Consider the following 16,492-nt stretch of genomic DNA (forward strand, 5'->3'; position numbering starts at 1 on the left):
ATCTTGGTCCCTTCCAACCCAAACAATTCTGCGATTCAGAGAAGTGTCTCAAAATTGACCTGAATCAAAAGAGCTTTATGATTTTAAGACACCCTGCAAATACCAGCTATGTATCTGCTGTTTATTGCTAGGGAAGCAACCTATTTACTGAGCAGCCTGTCACCTGCTTTTTGCGCTTGTATTTTATTCACAAATAATGTAAAGGAACTTCTTACTTTTTCGAAGAAACAGCCATCTCCCAAATTGATAGCAGGTTGTAGCTCTTTATCTGTCTTCTAAGATTATTTCTATCATTTCAATCAAGTAGCTTTTAGTTGGATGAAACAGTCTCATCAGAACCCAGGTATCCTTTTATCACTTCTGCAGTGCTCCTCAAGATATTCTTTCTTCCCTTTTGCAGCCATACAGAAACTATACTGCTTCCCAAAAAAATGGATAAAACTTGTAGCACCTGCAGCATAAAAGCCAGCTGAATGATTTAGTATCCACAGAATGACAGCTATACACGCATGCTTAAGCCTCACTGCAAAGGGATGGCTTGTGGAAAAAACAGTCCAGACTCATTTGTAATAAACTGGCTACATGCCAGCTAAAGATCATATGGTCATAAGACAAGCATATGGCTGGGAGAAGCTGTAAGGAATCCTGAAGTCAAGGAAAACTTGAAAAAAAGTAGTTGGCTTTCAGGGAATTTGGGAGACTCTCAGGCATGTGGCTTGCAGGAGAGAAACCTGCACCTGGATAAGCAGGTTAGAGAGAAGTGATGGGTGCTGAATTGTTCTGCCTTGATATTAATACCAATTTAACAGAGCTAGACGAGATGGCCCTGAGCCAGCTCCAGGGATGTGCTGCTACTATTTTCCTGGGTTGTTGAAGACCACAGTCTACTCACCGTACTGCTAAAATCATTACCTTCTTTATATCTTTTATCAAGCATCCATCCTTCTAGGTCATTCATGTAGAGCAGGCATGAACCAAGTTCACGTCTGCTCCATAGAAACAGCTAACAGCCCCACTGTTCTCCCTCTCAAAGGGAGTAAGCTTAATAAAATCATAATCTCTCTTTAGTTAGCCTTTCAGTTACTCTTCAGATGGCCTATGAAGAAGACCTTAGCAACAAGCTGTAATACTGAAGTTTCACCGACTAGTTAGGTTATCTGAGGCAACTTTTAAACAGGTTTGAGCAAAGAGATTAAGCATGGCTCCTGCATGCCCTGTACTCTCCACCAGGAGCAATTCTGGCATCTGTACACCAGTATTAAGCTTTTAGCAAAATCGGGTATGCAAAAGACATTGCCCAGGTAACCATATGCTACGTGGTAAGATGCTAGCAATATATACAAAAAATTTACAAAACATGCCTTCTACCCCCATTATAATAACTGGTTAATTCAAACCAAATATCCCAGAAACTACACCATGTTTAAACACATTCATTAATAGGTACTTTAATAAGAAAAATATACACTTATATTAATAACTAGCTTTAAATAGTGACAGAAACAAACACCTGGTAGACTGCCTGGAAGCTGCACAAGCAAATACTTTAGTAAAACAGAAAAGTTTCAGCTTAAGACAAAGCTGTGAAGCTGACTCAGATGATTAACTACTGGTCGCAATTCATGTATTGACTAATATATTGCCTCTCAAAGTCTTTATTTTCAAGGTGTATTAGAATGCCATTTTGTTCCTTTTTCCTCCTACTGAGTGACTGACTAGCCCCAGATCTCTCTCATACAGAGAGTGCAATACATCTAATGTTCCAAGTCAGAACTGCCTTCTGTGCATGAGGAAAAACCCAAGGCAGCAAGTGGGGGACAGGAAATACTGCAAGTTCCTGTTTGTCAAGTTTCCCCCGCATCATTTTCACCAGGATACATCCCCTCTGCTACAAAGCAAGCACAAGAGACTGAACTCAAAATGAATGACCATTTACATTTCATCCGAGATACCATACTACTGGTTCCTACATCTGGCAATTCAGAGCAACGCATACCAAAGCGATGGCGTTAGCAAGGTCAGCGCTCTTATCTTCTGATCCCAGACTCTCTTACCCCGTTATGCTGGATAGGTTACAAGGAAAACTTCACAAAAGAAAATCAAAATTCCCCCCTCATCGTACTATACCCTTGCCTCACCGAGGTGGCACAACATGACTCTTGGTGAGAGAATTGCCACTTGGCTGCACTCAAAATTGTAGAAGTAATGCTGCCGAACCCAATTTCATGTTCTCACACTTTGTGTAGGTTTAGCTGACATACCACTTGAAGGACTGTATTTACAGCAGCTTTTGCTTTCTTTAGTCAGCTAACAAAGGCCTTCAGTTTCTGTTTTGCCCTGTGCTTCAACCACATGTATGGTATGATAGGGATTAATAATTAAAAAACAAAGACTTGAGTAGTATCTACACCACTGAATACTGTCTGGAGAGATACTTGGAAGAGTAATACCTATCTTCCTGAAGTTACTGAAGCAGAGCACACAGAGTTCTTTCCTAAAATTATTTGTAGAGCTGTCAAATTGGTAAGCTTTTACTTGCATTTCAGCCACTTACTGATAGAGTCTCCACATAGAGGACTAAAACTCCAAGCTGTGACCTTGAAGAATTTCTTCTTCACTTACAGTGCTGCCTAAGCAACAAGGGGCTTTGTCAAATGTCAAAATAGGAGTATTAATTCAGGGAAAAAAATTCTCACTGAATCTGAAAATAAACACAACTGAGGCAGTGCTGTGGTCCTGTGCTTTTCCTTTCCTATCACTCCTGCAAGGTAGTGAGAATCTCTAGAGAAGCAGCTTGTTATCTCTGCTCTCCTTGATGTCAGCTCTCAAATGCTGAGGTGCTTCAACTGCTGTAAGCTACACAGGGAACAACAGCACCTGCCAGGTGCCACAAGGCATTTATCATCTTAAGAAACAGCATTCAGCTTAAACTTCCTTTGAGACATCATGCGATAGTCATTAATGCTTTATACTATCGTGCTCCACTCTGAGTATTTATGGTGATGTATATTACAGAAAGACCATCACCAGAAGCTGGGCTGACACCAATCAGTCCCATTGAGGTCAAAAATACAAGGATTAAAGTTAAGAGACTGCAAAGGTAAGATAGTCCTTTATGGCTAGGTGTCAGGTTTCCATGTAGAGTGCCTGCTTCATACCGACTTTGAGTTAACCTTCAGTTCAAGAGATGCAGAAAAGTAATGACATCCTGAAAATGGATACAGAAAAGAGGAGAAGGTTTATTTTTATTTAATAAGCATAAATGGTCAGGAACTGGTCCCAGTCTAACATAAAGGGGACAGCGCTTTCTCCTGCAGGGCACGGCCCAGTGTCTTGCCCAGACTCTGGCTCAGAAGGAAGAACCCCACCCCTGTACCACCCAAAGCCAGGTTTTTCTGGCCCACGTTCAAGTGGAAACAAGAACAAGTGTTCCTATGATTTAATCAGATGCCAGCTGGTAATAAGTACAGGGCTGAACAAAACCCTCCTAACAGGAAGCCCAGCTGTGACCTACTTGAGCATACATGAAGTTATACCCTACATGTGACAAAGTGGTACCTATTCATACATCTGCTGATAAGAGAAACATGAATAAGAAAAAGGAGTGCCAAGAAAGTTTGCCCAGGTACCACATACCTCAGCATGGTGCAATTTAGGTTTTTTTTTCCTTTTTCCTGCATTTGTTCAACATCATATAGGATTTTTACCTTAACAACTGAAACAGTGCAGCCCAGTAGCCTGTTATTTTGCCTCAGAAAAGGGGCTGTAACTACAAATGCCACCCTTGGCAGATGGGTAACAGCTCTCATACCTCAGCCATTGGCTAGGCTCAGGCTCTCCCACAGCAATTCTTCTCTCTCTGGCAAGCTCCCCAAAACCATCTCTCCTGCCCACAGCAGCAAGGCTGGACAACACCAAACTACGTACAAGCTTCATTGAACCACACAGAATACAGGACAGCGTCACCCAACCAAGATGCATCTTTTCAGCAATGTCATTTTCCTCCTAAAGGTTTGGGTATTGTCAAAACCAAAGACTTCTCCTAGGTCTTTACCTAAGAAAGGTAAACACTGCCTCTGATAGACAGACCTGTTCCCAGGAGAAATGCAAAAACATGCTCCCTGCCTTGCAAAGCACCTCCTAAAGTGAGACTCGTCTCACCCCATGTAAAAAGAAGTCACTCTGTTTTAAGGGGTTTATCTCACATGGTATTTTCCCTAACTCTGAATCATTGCCTGTGTGTCTGAGCTGGGTCAGGAGGTGACTGAGAACTGCCAGAGCTGTAATGGTCATGGGGCACTGGTCAATCACAAGCCTCTGCTCCCCATTTCCCCTTCTGCCACACCAGACAAAGGGCATTGTGAGTCCTATGAGGGAACACTGGCCTCCATCAACTACACACTGCTTTCTTTCCTAATGATTTTTCCTTCAGACCATACACTGAGAAAACCAGATCAGAAGCAGGACAGCAGAACGCTCCTATGCCAGCAGAGGAAACCAGGGAGTTGCCTTTAGAAGGAACACCCTCCCTTAACAAAAATATGTTTCTTGAGACCTGATCATTTGTTAAAATACAAGTGCAATTTCACTGGTTTCTAGAGAGTTGTGCCCCATTGTACCAGTGATATCTCTAATGCCTAGTGCTAGCATGAGGCCCTGGCCAGGAAGATGGGTATACTGGGCTGATCTCACAGCAGTGAGGAGATCTGTTGGGCTGTAGACAGTGTGAGTCCTTCCCTCGCATTTTGTGTAAAAGAGGAAGCTATGGGTACCAGCAGGTCATGTAATGAACATCATCACTCTAACTTCCACAGTACAACCACTGACTGACCATTGCTATCACTTTTTAGCCAAGGTATTGGTAATTCTGTACAAATAGATGCATTTACATAATGATAAAAATATCTGTACCACAAATCCAAAAATATGATAGATGTCCTTCAGAAGTACATGTGTTCTTTGAACTATAAGACCCACCACCTCAAGCCTCCTTCTCCATGCCAACCTTTACCCCACTCTATCCAAGTACTGCTTTCCCTACCTTTTGATTTTTATAGTGATATTTTTCTTACCGTATTTCTGCAGAAGAGTGCTGCAGACTGCTACAACTGATTCTCTGGTGTACACTAACTTGCCCTTTTATAAGGCACAGTTCCAAGTTCAGCAGCAAAAAGCTAATAGGTTACTGAAAAAAAGTCAAAACAAGTAGAAAAACGTCTTAGAGGTCAATGGTTAAGAGGGGCTAAAGACAGTTTTTCCATGATCTTTGCATCAACAGCAGGAAGCACAGACTTCCATTGTCTAAGAAACAGAAAATATTTTGCATATTTGAGATACAAATAATTGTATGAAACTTACACCATTATGCACCTTATCTTGTGTATCCAGTTTATAAGCTGACACAACACAGAGGCAATTAAACCTACAACAGGTTGCACTTACACTTGGTGGAGGGGAAAACTTTTCTTAACGCTGCCAAGCAATTCTGTGAAAGTAACCACTTCCCAGTTATTTTAACTTTAATTACAGGATACCATACTATCACAGCATTTCTGAATACAATGTTGTTTCAGGGCAAGATGAAATAATACAGAGCTGATATTGTTATCAGCTTGATTTTATTTTTCTCTCTTTTTAGCCATTGTAGGCAGGCAGCCAGGTTACTGGATACATTGCAATGCCACATCCACAATACTGAGCCCACAGCTAAGAACTGAAATGCAACTTTACTTAGGATGTAATTCTAGCTGCCTCTCAGTGGTTTTAAGAGATTTAAGGTTGTAAAAACTCTACATTAACATCCCCAAACCTCTCAGTGGTACTTCCATGAGTTTTGAAGTGTTAACAAAGTCAGCTAAGAACTAGAGTTACTTCAGGATGGAGGTCTAACTGGCAGTATGTTTTAACTATGTGAACTCCAAATCTTCGGGTTTGGTTTTCACACCTATGAGATATGCTTATTAAATAAACATGGCAGAGTAACCTTATTTGGTGATGCCAAATATAATCCCACCACTCCGTTTTCAGTGGTTTCAGCAGACAAGCTCATGCAGAAATCGTTTGGCTCAAAATACTTGTACTATTCATTTAGAAGTTCAGCTGAACCCTTTCACTGATGACTAAATGCAGAATAAAAATTTATTATTTCTCAATAAATAAAACTTAAAATAAAAGCTAGAGACACATCAAGAGGAGCTTCCAAGAGCAAATAGGCTCTCTCCTGCTTCACAAACCATAACCATCAAAAGACCACCAGGAGCACCCTGCCTGGGAGCTCCCTCATCCCCTACAAGAGCAGTACCCAAGAAACAAGACGAGGATGCCTGAAGGGGCTCTTCTGCAGGTGATGTGAGCCAAGCAGCACAGCTGGTGCACTGAAAGGAAAGAGGAGCATGTGCAAAATCCCTCTGAGTACTCCCTCAGTGTAACTGAGAGCTGCTTTCCGATGGCCCAAAATACGCCCAACATTTATATAGCAGGTGTAAGTAACAACTCATCTTTCAGTCACTGGAGAGTTCCAACAAATTAACCAGCAAGGCTTCACACTGCAGCCATGCTATATTAAAGATGATAGTCAGCTGAAGTACCAGCAACATTTACTCTAAAATGAAAACAAACGCTCCAGAAGCAAGTACTTGCAAGACATCTTTTTATCTGCATTTCTACTATGGTCAGCTTTTCCATCTATGAAAACTACAAACTCACTTACTTGACTCATAAAACAACACTAGGTATTTCAGATTAGCATGTGTCACAGTAAGGCACTCATCTGTCATCCCAAGCAGAGAGCTCATGGCCATGCCTACACTAAAAGCTCAATTTACAGTTCAAATAATTATCAGCTCCAACTTATAGGGACGCAGAAGAGAAGCCTGTGGAAAAATCCATGCAACTCACCCACTACATGAGCTTCAGGTACACTACATCCCAGCACCAAGCTACACAAAAGCAATCACCGAAAAGAAAGGATAAACACGCTGTGGAACAGATAGCAGAGGTATTATTACCAGGACTAAACTCATACACAAGGCAAATTGTGCCTTGAGACAAGGTGGAACAGTCTTAGTAAACCACAGTAGTTACAGGGATACAGGGAAGGACTCAAGAAGAAAGTCACATCAACATGGAAATATTCAGCAACTGTTTGCTTTAAAATGTGTTTGTCAGCCCCGGCTACAACCCCTTGTATTACACAAGTTACGGCAGTTTTAAGCAAAGGTTTAAAATGCACCTTTTGTCATAGCTCCCGCTTACAGACCCGCCGGCCACACGCCGGGAGAGGAATGCCTCGACTCTTGGGGGGCAGCGCACCTCTGAAGTTGCAGAAAGCGGCTGCTACAGGGTGCGCTCCGCCAGCCCTCTCGGCCCGGGAGCCACACACCGGGAGCTCAGGGTAGCCCCGGCTGCCCGCGCGGGCACATGAACTCGTCCCGCTCCGTTAGCGGGGACATCCCCGCTGCTCGCCAGCCCCGGCTCTGCCTTACCTGAGCGTCCCGGCCGCCGCCACCGCCGCGCAGGGAAGCGGCGCACTGCCCCTCTCCCGCCCGGGGAGGCGGCGGACAGTGGCACCTCCACTTCCTCCGCCCACCGGCCGCAGCGCACGGCTCCCCGCGGGACAGCGATGGAAAAAGCAGTGGGCCGGCCGCAGCGCACAACCCTCTCCGCTTCCCTCCCCGTCCCGTCCCCGCCCCGTCCTGCCGCGGGGCGGTGGCGGGGCCCTGAGCGCCCTCTGTGCTCGGGGCAGGTGAGGAGCTGAAGGAAGACGGTGGCCCGCATCCAACAGACCTGACAAGAGCTGCCTGAAAGCGCTTCGGTAAAGCAAAAGAAAAGGCATATTATACAACTCGGAACAGGATGTCAACTCTTTTCCAAAATCTAGCTGCACCCCAGGGCTTGGCACCAGCTGGCTTTAAACTGGGTGTAACCAGTGCTTTGGCTCAGGTGTTTCTCGTTCCACACCGCGGTGAAGATTGAGCACTCACAGGGCTATGGGGAATGGGTGGGTACAGAGCTCTTTGTCCTGAGCAGGCTGGGCGACCTGAGGCTGCTCTTGTGTAACGTCCATTCAGATCTGGTCATGCCCAGATGGCCTCCAGGGCTGCAGTGTCTTCCTCATACTTAACTGTATGTAATGGTCACATCCAGTCAGTCACTCCAGAGCTCACTCATCTATATCCAGAATAAATGAAGGTGTCTTTTTGCACCCATCAGGAGTCCGTGTTGAACTTCAGGGTCTGTAGCGAGATGTCATGCTGGCTCTGTTCTTCATCTCCTTCTCTTAGCAAAACCTTACCTATAGAAACTGTCAACCTGCAAAACCTCATTGATAGAAAAATTGCTTGTAAATTTCAGTGGAAATACATCTCTCATGTTTCTAAATGTCAGTCTAGAGAAAGCAAGCAGGGTCTGTGCTGCTTGTAAGCCAATGGTTTTGTTGTGACTAGTGCGTAATAGCTGGATCAACACAGATGTCTTTCTGTTCAGCTTGGAGGAAATGAGTTACAAAGTCTTTGTTTTCACTTGGGGGATTTCCTCCAGCTTACACTTTTGGCACTGTGGCCATGTCTCCCATGCCTGTCACACTGCTGCTGAGCCCAGGGAGCCACAGGGCTGCATCCCTACTACATAGGGCATCTCCACTATGAACACACTGGCTGTCACTTCATGATGACCTCACAGCCCTCCCTCCACTCCATCCCCACCTTTGTAGTAGCACACACTTAGGTGTCCACAGAGCCGTCCTTACCCATGATTAGATCAGTTTTGCAAAGCAGGTGACTTCTGCTTCATTTTTCAAGCAACAGCAGCTACAGCTTTCTTCACCCTGTCTGCTGCTGCTGTGGCAGGAGGAAAAGACAATAAAACTGACCAGTTGCTTGAGGAGGGACTTGGAATAGCTTTACCCCATACAGTGCCATTTCTGAGCTCCAGAAAGAAATGCCATCTCACAGAGAGCAGTTATGCTGCAATGTGACTTGACCATCAGCAGCTATATTACTCCTGAGACTATCTCAGAGCTGCAGCTGCAGCAGCAAAGGGGCAGCAGAGCACACCTTCATGGTCCAAAGCATGTGGCTATTGCAGCTACATTACTGCAGCAGCAGCAGCAGCAAAGGGACAGCAGAGTACACCTCCACGGTCCAAAGCATGTGGCTATTGCTGCGCTGAAGGTGTCCCGCTCCTACAACTACTGACCAGGAGTTCACCACTTGATGCTTATTGGTCAACCAACAAAGCATTTTTGGTGGAGGCGTGGATCACAAGATTTTTTGTAAACTTTATTAAGCTTACCAGTTCTCAGTCCTATGAATGCTCTCTCTTCCCTTCCCACCTTCTTCTGCCTCAATAGCAGATAAAGACATCAGCAAGACAGTGGTATCAAAGCAATTGCAAGATGGCACTGTTTCTGAGGACACCATATGCCATATGGACATATCATATGCCTCTGAGGGACTGAAGAGGGTTGGTCACTGCCTGAAGGCTGGGCTCTGACTAGCTCTGCTTGCTTAGAATTGTACCTGCACTAGGATGGATGGCAGCAGTGACAGCAAGGAAAAGAGCTCTGCAAAGGCTGGTGGTGAAAGACAAGGATGTGCTTAGCAGTCTTTGAAAAACTCTCACTTAAATATAGACGCTGGGCATATGCATTGAGGAAAGGCTCAAATGCTCTCAAAAGCTTTGGGAAAAACGTTGGGGAAGTTTTCCAAAAGGCCAGGAAAAAAGCATTACCCATCACTCCACGGAGCTTCTCACGGCTTGGTGAGAAGGTCGGCACCGTACATTTGGATTTCTGCTGCACAGTTTTGGCTTCTCATGGCCTGTATGCTTTCACTCTTGTTAAAACAGAGCAAGTTGTGTGATTTCAATCTGAGAGACATGGCAATCACTGCACAGTGCCAGGGTTTGCAGAATTAGTGGGGGAAGGAGTATTCATTTTGTAAGGACAGGTTTGTTTTCCTTCTGTACTTCATAAATATCTAAAAGTGCCCATCACCAGGGCTACTAGTATGTCCTAATCTAATGTATTTAAAGAGCAAAACTGCTTTTTAAATACTACACTTCTTTCATACGTCAGTATAAATTTTACAGCCAGGAGGGGACTGAGCTTTCCATTCGGGGAAAAGTTTTGGCTTCAGGATTAAAAAAACCCCAAACAAACACTTTGCAGAAAAAGCAGCAGTTGGAACCAGAAATTATTTCATTGCCCTAAAATTTCACATAATGCAAACGTGGAGAATGCAAAAAGGAGGCGATGTTTCAGGGCTTTGGTTCTATTCTTAGCAGCGCTTAGTGTTACTTGCTGTTTCCAACTTTTCTCTGCTTACTCTTAGATGCTCAGGACCTCTGTTGAGTGGGGTGGGGTAGCATCAATCCCACCCCTAGGCTGCAGGGATCGGAGTGCTTGTTGACTGAACCTTTTCTTTGGTAAGCCCCGGGGACTCAGTGAACTGAAATGTGGGCTTGTTCCATTTGGACTAAAGGCACCCAGATCCCAGAGTGGTTGATTTTTGCTCTACTGCAAAGGAAGGAACAGTGGTGAAGAGTTCTTGTGGCAAACTGCCTCCCTCTAGGAGGAAGTCTCCATTTCAGGAAAGACTGGAGCTTATGAAATTTCAAGCCCACATGTGGTCTAAAGTACCAAAGAGAGAAAGAAACATACACAAGTTGGACAGCAACTTTGATAGACCATCTTTTCCAGCAGTTATTCACCTATTTCTGCGTCATCATGTCATGGTCCATGTCGGTTCTGTCTTTGGAGACACTGTTGTTTTTTCTAAGTCCAAAAAGCCCCTTCTCTGCAATCTTTCTGGTCACAGAGAGGCTCTTCCGCTGTTTCCTTTTTGTGCCTGTCAAACACTCTTCCCGTATTCAGCCCTTTTCATTGCTTGGAGGCTTGTGGGAGTTCAGTCACTGAGCATTTCCTCTCTTCATTTCTCTTCCCACACTTGCTGTGGGCAGGTCTTCTGGACTAGGCAGCCAGTTTCTCTAAGTGGGAGGTCTCAGTTGCCTCTGCTGGGACTCAGGGAAGGGGAAGGGCCATGACCTACCATGATGATAATCCCCACTGATCCAGCTGGGATTAACCTTCCTATGGATTCTAGATGATTTTCATCATGATGACTTTTTATCCTTTCAGTGCTAACTATTGTCAGTTGATGCCAGATTTTCCTTTGGAATGCACAGTTATGCCACCCAAGATTTGGGATCTTCATATCCACAGTCTAGGCAAGACTGTAAAGCCAATGAATGCTAATTCCATGTAGGAAAAGGAAACTGGGAAGATACATTATCAAACACTCAGATGATTTATATATTACAAATAAAGTTCACAAGACACTGGAAGGAACATTAATACAGTTATTGATTTAAGAATTAAAAGGTAAAAGATGTATATCAGGCTAAATAAAATACTTCACTAATAAGTGATGGGCCTTCTTGACTACAATGTTTGGTAAGATCGTATGACCACAAACATTTGCCAACTCATTCTTTCTGTTCTCTCTCTGTTACTGTATAACACTGCAGTGTAACCTGCTATAACCCAGGGAATTAGTTATTAAAAACAGGTCCCTATCTTCAGCACAGTGCAGCCTGGTTTGAGTCATGGCTTGATGTGCTCCTGTAATGAGATGGCAGGAAGTAACATGTGTATATAAACTTGAAGAGAATATAAAGACTTATTACATACATTCATACATACATTTATACATTACATAAAGATTTATTCACAGATTGTACCTCACATACAGTGTCAGCACAGTAGCACTGGGGAGCACACTGAAGCTACTTGCTAGTACTGATACAAACAATAGATATCTAAAAAGGCTGGACTAGGGTGCTGGGTTGCTTAGCTCTGATCTCTTTTCAGCTCGTGATCCCTGGGCCTCTAGATACTTCTCAGAGGACCCACAGGAGGTTACCAAGAAGGGCCACATTTCATTCAGTAATATCTTATCTCTAAGGAGCCTTAGACCTGAAAACTACTGCCCTGCCAGCTTAAGAGTGGTGTGAAGGCAGTGTGGGTTGTCTGCACCCTGCAGCAGCCCACAGTAGCTCCAAACAAAAATGGTGGCTAGGTGACACTACAGGGCAGCCTCCAACACAGTGGTAGCACCATGTCTGGTTTAGAAGCCACATGCGCAGATGCTGAGGAAAGAGAGTAATCCTGCTTCAACAGGCAATTCTTGGGATCCAAAAGCAAGTTTAGCCTTCAGATACAGGTGTCAGGGCAAAATTTAATCAATGGGTATGGGTGCTACAGTGAACAGATTCTGAGTTCAGCAAAACTGGAATTTCACAGCTGACTTCAGCATGAAGTTACACCAAATTGAAAGAAAAAGCGCTGAAAGGAGATTTTGTGTCAGGATGTGGTCTGTTTAGCTAGAATAGGCTACTGAAAAGTAGGTGGTCAATGGATAATTTTAGCTTGTACAAAAAGTCTTATGCAACACAAAGCAAAAATGTAAACATACTTTTCTGTCCTGGATTCAGCAGTAGCAGTCATTTTTCTCCTTCTCAGTAGCTGGTGCAGTGCTGTGGTTTTGACTTTCGGCCTGGGAACAACGCTGATAACATCAATGGTTTTAGTTGTTGCTAAGTCATGTTTACTCTGACCAAGGACTTTCTGAGTCTCATGATCTGCCAGGGAGGAGGGGAAACCGGGAGGAAGCAGAGACAAGACACCTGACCCAAACTGACCAGAGGTATTCCATATCACAGCACGTTGTGCCCAGGATGTAGAACTGGGGGCAGTTACCCAGAAGGGCTAGAGCACTGCTCGGTCAGGCTGGGTATGCATCGGTGGGTGGTGAGCGGTTGTATTCTCTTCCCTTGTTATTTCCCTTATCATTATTATTATTGGTGGTAGCAGCAGTGGTTTGTGTTATACCTTAGTTACTGGGCTGTTCTTACCTCAACCCATGGGAGTTACATTCTTTTGATTCTCCTCCCCATCCCTCCAGGAGCTGGAGGGGGAGGAAGGAGAGGAGTGAGCAAGTGAGACTGTGTGGCTGACTGAGTTTAAACCACGACACTTTCCTTTCTCGGGAGACAAGACTACCTGTCCATTTATAAGAGGTTTGTATGACTCTGTTACTTAACCATGTTACGCTGATTTCATTAGAAGAAGATGCTGAACAACTTTCATTAGAAGGCTATCACGCCAAAAACGTAATTCGACACTACTGTGTATACATGCCCAGTAAAATTGTTCTGAATTTACACATAGGAAAGACTGTGGCTTTGTATACGGAGCTTTAGTATATTTGGGATTTACCTAACGCAATTGCAAACCAGAGAATAAAATACATCATGCATCTGGTTGACTTCCTAAAACTACTTCAACCAATGCAATCGGTAGTATGACAGCAGTTGTTAGTTCAAGCATTTTGCTTCATGACCTTAATTTATCAAGCTGGCACCCCATTAATGACAATTCAGGGTAAATCCACTGTGATAATTACCTACAATGAACTTGACAATTCTACAATGAACTACAATTCTACAATGAACTTGACATCCTGCACCCACCCTAAAAACAACTTTTCCCATCTTCATTGGCAGCCATTAATGTTATATACTTTCAAAAGGGTTGCAGCAAATAGTATTTGTGTTGTTATTTAAAGAACTAGTAACTTCATGTTAGAAGGTTTTATTTAACTGATGTTCACTATTCAAGTAATATTTACCAGTAAAAAAAAGTAGGGATATAAAATACAACTTTCTTTTCTAATTCAACCCCCATGAGTTCCATTGCTGTGAGTAAAGCTGAGTGGAAATGAATGTTGCATCCTTTGCAATGTCATGTCCACAGCTGTGGTCTTCCTGAAAACAATTCTATGTCTTCACTGTTCCTAAACACTCTTAAAATTGAGGCATAGCGGTAGTTAGGGAGCCTCAAGTGATATAAAGAGAGCATTTCTATTTTATCCTTTATTCCCGCTTTCTTGCAATCTCCTTTAATTCAAGAGTAAGCTTGATCTTGTTCTGTTTGCAGACCAGCTTTTTAATAGTTTTTCAGATCCAACACAGGTCTGCAAATATGGTGCTTAACAGACTTATGTGTGGATGTATGCACATGTATAGCCACAGAGATGTAGGCACATCTGCGCATGTACACACACACAACTGAATATTGAAAGACAAGTTAAAACAGTTTGGTTTGTCACTTTGAACTGCAGAAAAAAGACAATATAAAATCCAGACAATAGTCCTATTCTTGCCAAACTAGTACCGCCCTTATGCTTCATTGGCTTCTGTCATAAATCCAGTATTTTCAGAGAATTATTTAGCTGTCACTGCTTAGATGCTTAACTCTTGGCAAAAAAAAAAATCATGATGAGCACTAAAAGCATTTTTTAAAAATTATTATAAAATTCTCTGGAGAAACCCTTTGTTTTTCTCAAAATATTCTTGCCAAAATGCTTATGAGAAAGGAAGAAGACTGTAAGTCCCTTGCCTTCACGTGTTTCTTTGTTCTAATACGCAGGCATGTCACTAGTAAGAGATGCCTATGCCATGACTATGAGTGGGCTGACCCATTACTATCTAGCTACACATTTGGCTTGTAAACAATAGTAGGAACTGAGCCCATAGAAAATATCTCACTCTCGCCAGCCTGCCACATTGTTTGAGTTGGGGAATCAAGACAAACTGGTTAAAAATAAGAGGCCTTTGAATTTTCTCTCTACTCTGAACTTTCCACTAAGGGTTGACTTTTGTCATTTTGGCACATCTTTTGAAGTCTGAATATAGTTTAGCTTTTATGTAGGGCTTTCTGTACTTAAAGAATTGTGCAGCACTGGAACAGGCTCAGACCTGTTAATAAAGGCAGTGCAAAATCTATCTTAGCTGCACTAGATGCCAGCATCCTACCGCACCCTAACATGGGAGCTTGGATGTGATGGGGGCCAGTGTTACCGCAGGTGCCTTAGTCCAAGGCAGCTTCCTACTCCTGGAGGAAGCCTAATCTTGGCTCAGATTTAGCTCTAGAGTACCACTGACTGCAGCCACACCTGGGCTGAATCTGTCCCATCTATTCTTTTGAGTTTCCATCCTCCACAATCCCTCACAATGAATGACTCAGCCTTCCCACCAAGCAACAAAGACATTTAGAAGGTCACAGCTCACTAGCACACTCCAAAGTTTGTTTCAAGTTGCAAATGATAAAATCAGTTAAATCATGTGTGTACAAAGTACGATACTACAAGGGGGCAACAATATTTACAGAAAAAGATTCACACAGAAGGTAGCTTCTAATAAAATGTACATGTTGTGTTGAGTTTGTTATTGTCAAGCTCTCAATAAAGGGATTTTCCATGATGGTGTCTACATCTTCAGATACTATTTCTTTATTACAATTTTGGTAGAGAAATATCACTGTTTGAAAGGATTATAAATTTGAGAGTCTACATGGCAATGAGGTAGAATATTTCTATCGCTACATTACTTACCATGTTGTAATACCTCAGTTTAGCATTTTTAGTGAAGTCAAGTATATATATACAAAAATATGTATATTAAATATATATGTCAGTGGACACCTGCAACATGTTACATATACTGGCACACTCATAATTTATAACATGGATTAACAAAAGCCAACACTGAATCTGTAAGTTTGCAATTTACCTGAATTACAAACAGTCCTGAGGGATCCTGATGCTTACAAGCTTTTAATTCCCACTGGTTTAGTAGGAAGTATACTGAGGTCAGGTTTTGGTTATAGTATATGTATATTTTATCTTTATGCACTGAAGTATTTACACTATAGTGAGTTAAATTTGGTTAATACAATACAGCAGTATCTTTCCTTTTGTTAAGCTTGTCTGTGTTGCCTTGCCTGAATTTAAATGAGAGGTTGCATTACACATCACTCTTTACACATGGTTCAGGTTTTCCCCTGAAATCTGAAGATCAGGTGGGACCAATCTGTGCTTAAAGTTAAGCATGTGCACCAACGTACTGCATGTTAATGTAGGGCTTTCATCGGGAATGTTCAGACTGTGCAGAACTGCAACTTGAATGTGGAGGAAGCTGGAAAACATGGGACTCAGAACTCAAATCCTTCCCACCTTTGTTACCACAGCAACTTCACAAGCATGGGGCACAAGCAAGGGTAGCAAACTCTAGATGGAAGACAGCTGCTTGTCTCCACCCTCCTCAATAATTAACAATTATTAATAATAATTTTATTAATTATATAGTAATTATTAATAATGAACTTATGGTGAGGAGTCTATTATCAGTTTAGATTCAGTGGAAGCTAGTTTATATTCATTTGTTCTCAAGGTAGTATCCTTCGACTTGCATAGCTCTCCCTCCCCAGTTACTCCCTCCCCTTGTTACTCTCTGAAACCACATCTGGTTGAGCTAAACAAGACACTTTATGGCCTATACTGAAAGTATTGGTATTGGCCATTTTAAGGTCTGCTTTCCTGAAGTTCACCCAGCATGTATTAATCTTGTTTCACTGTGACAGAGTTGTTCTAAA

The sequence above is a fragment of the Pezoporus wallicus genome, unplaced genomic scaffold (genome assembly GCF_028554395.1).
Source record: "Pezoporus wallicus isolate ANWC-B61680 ecotype Strahan unplaced genomic scaffold, APGP_CSIRO_Pwel_v1 contig_7684, whole genome shotgun sequence".
Lineage (NCBI taxonomy): Eukaryota > Metazoa > Chordata > Aves > Psittaciformes > Psittacidae > Pezoporus > Pezoporus wallicus.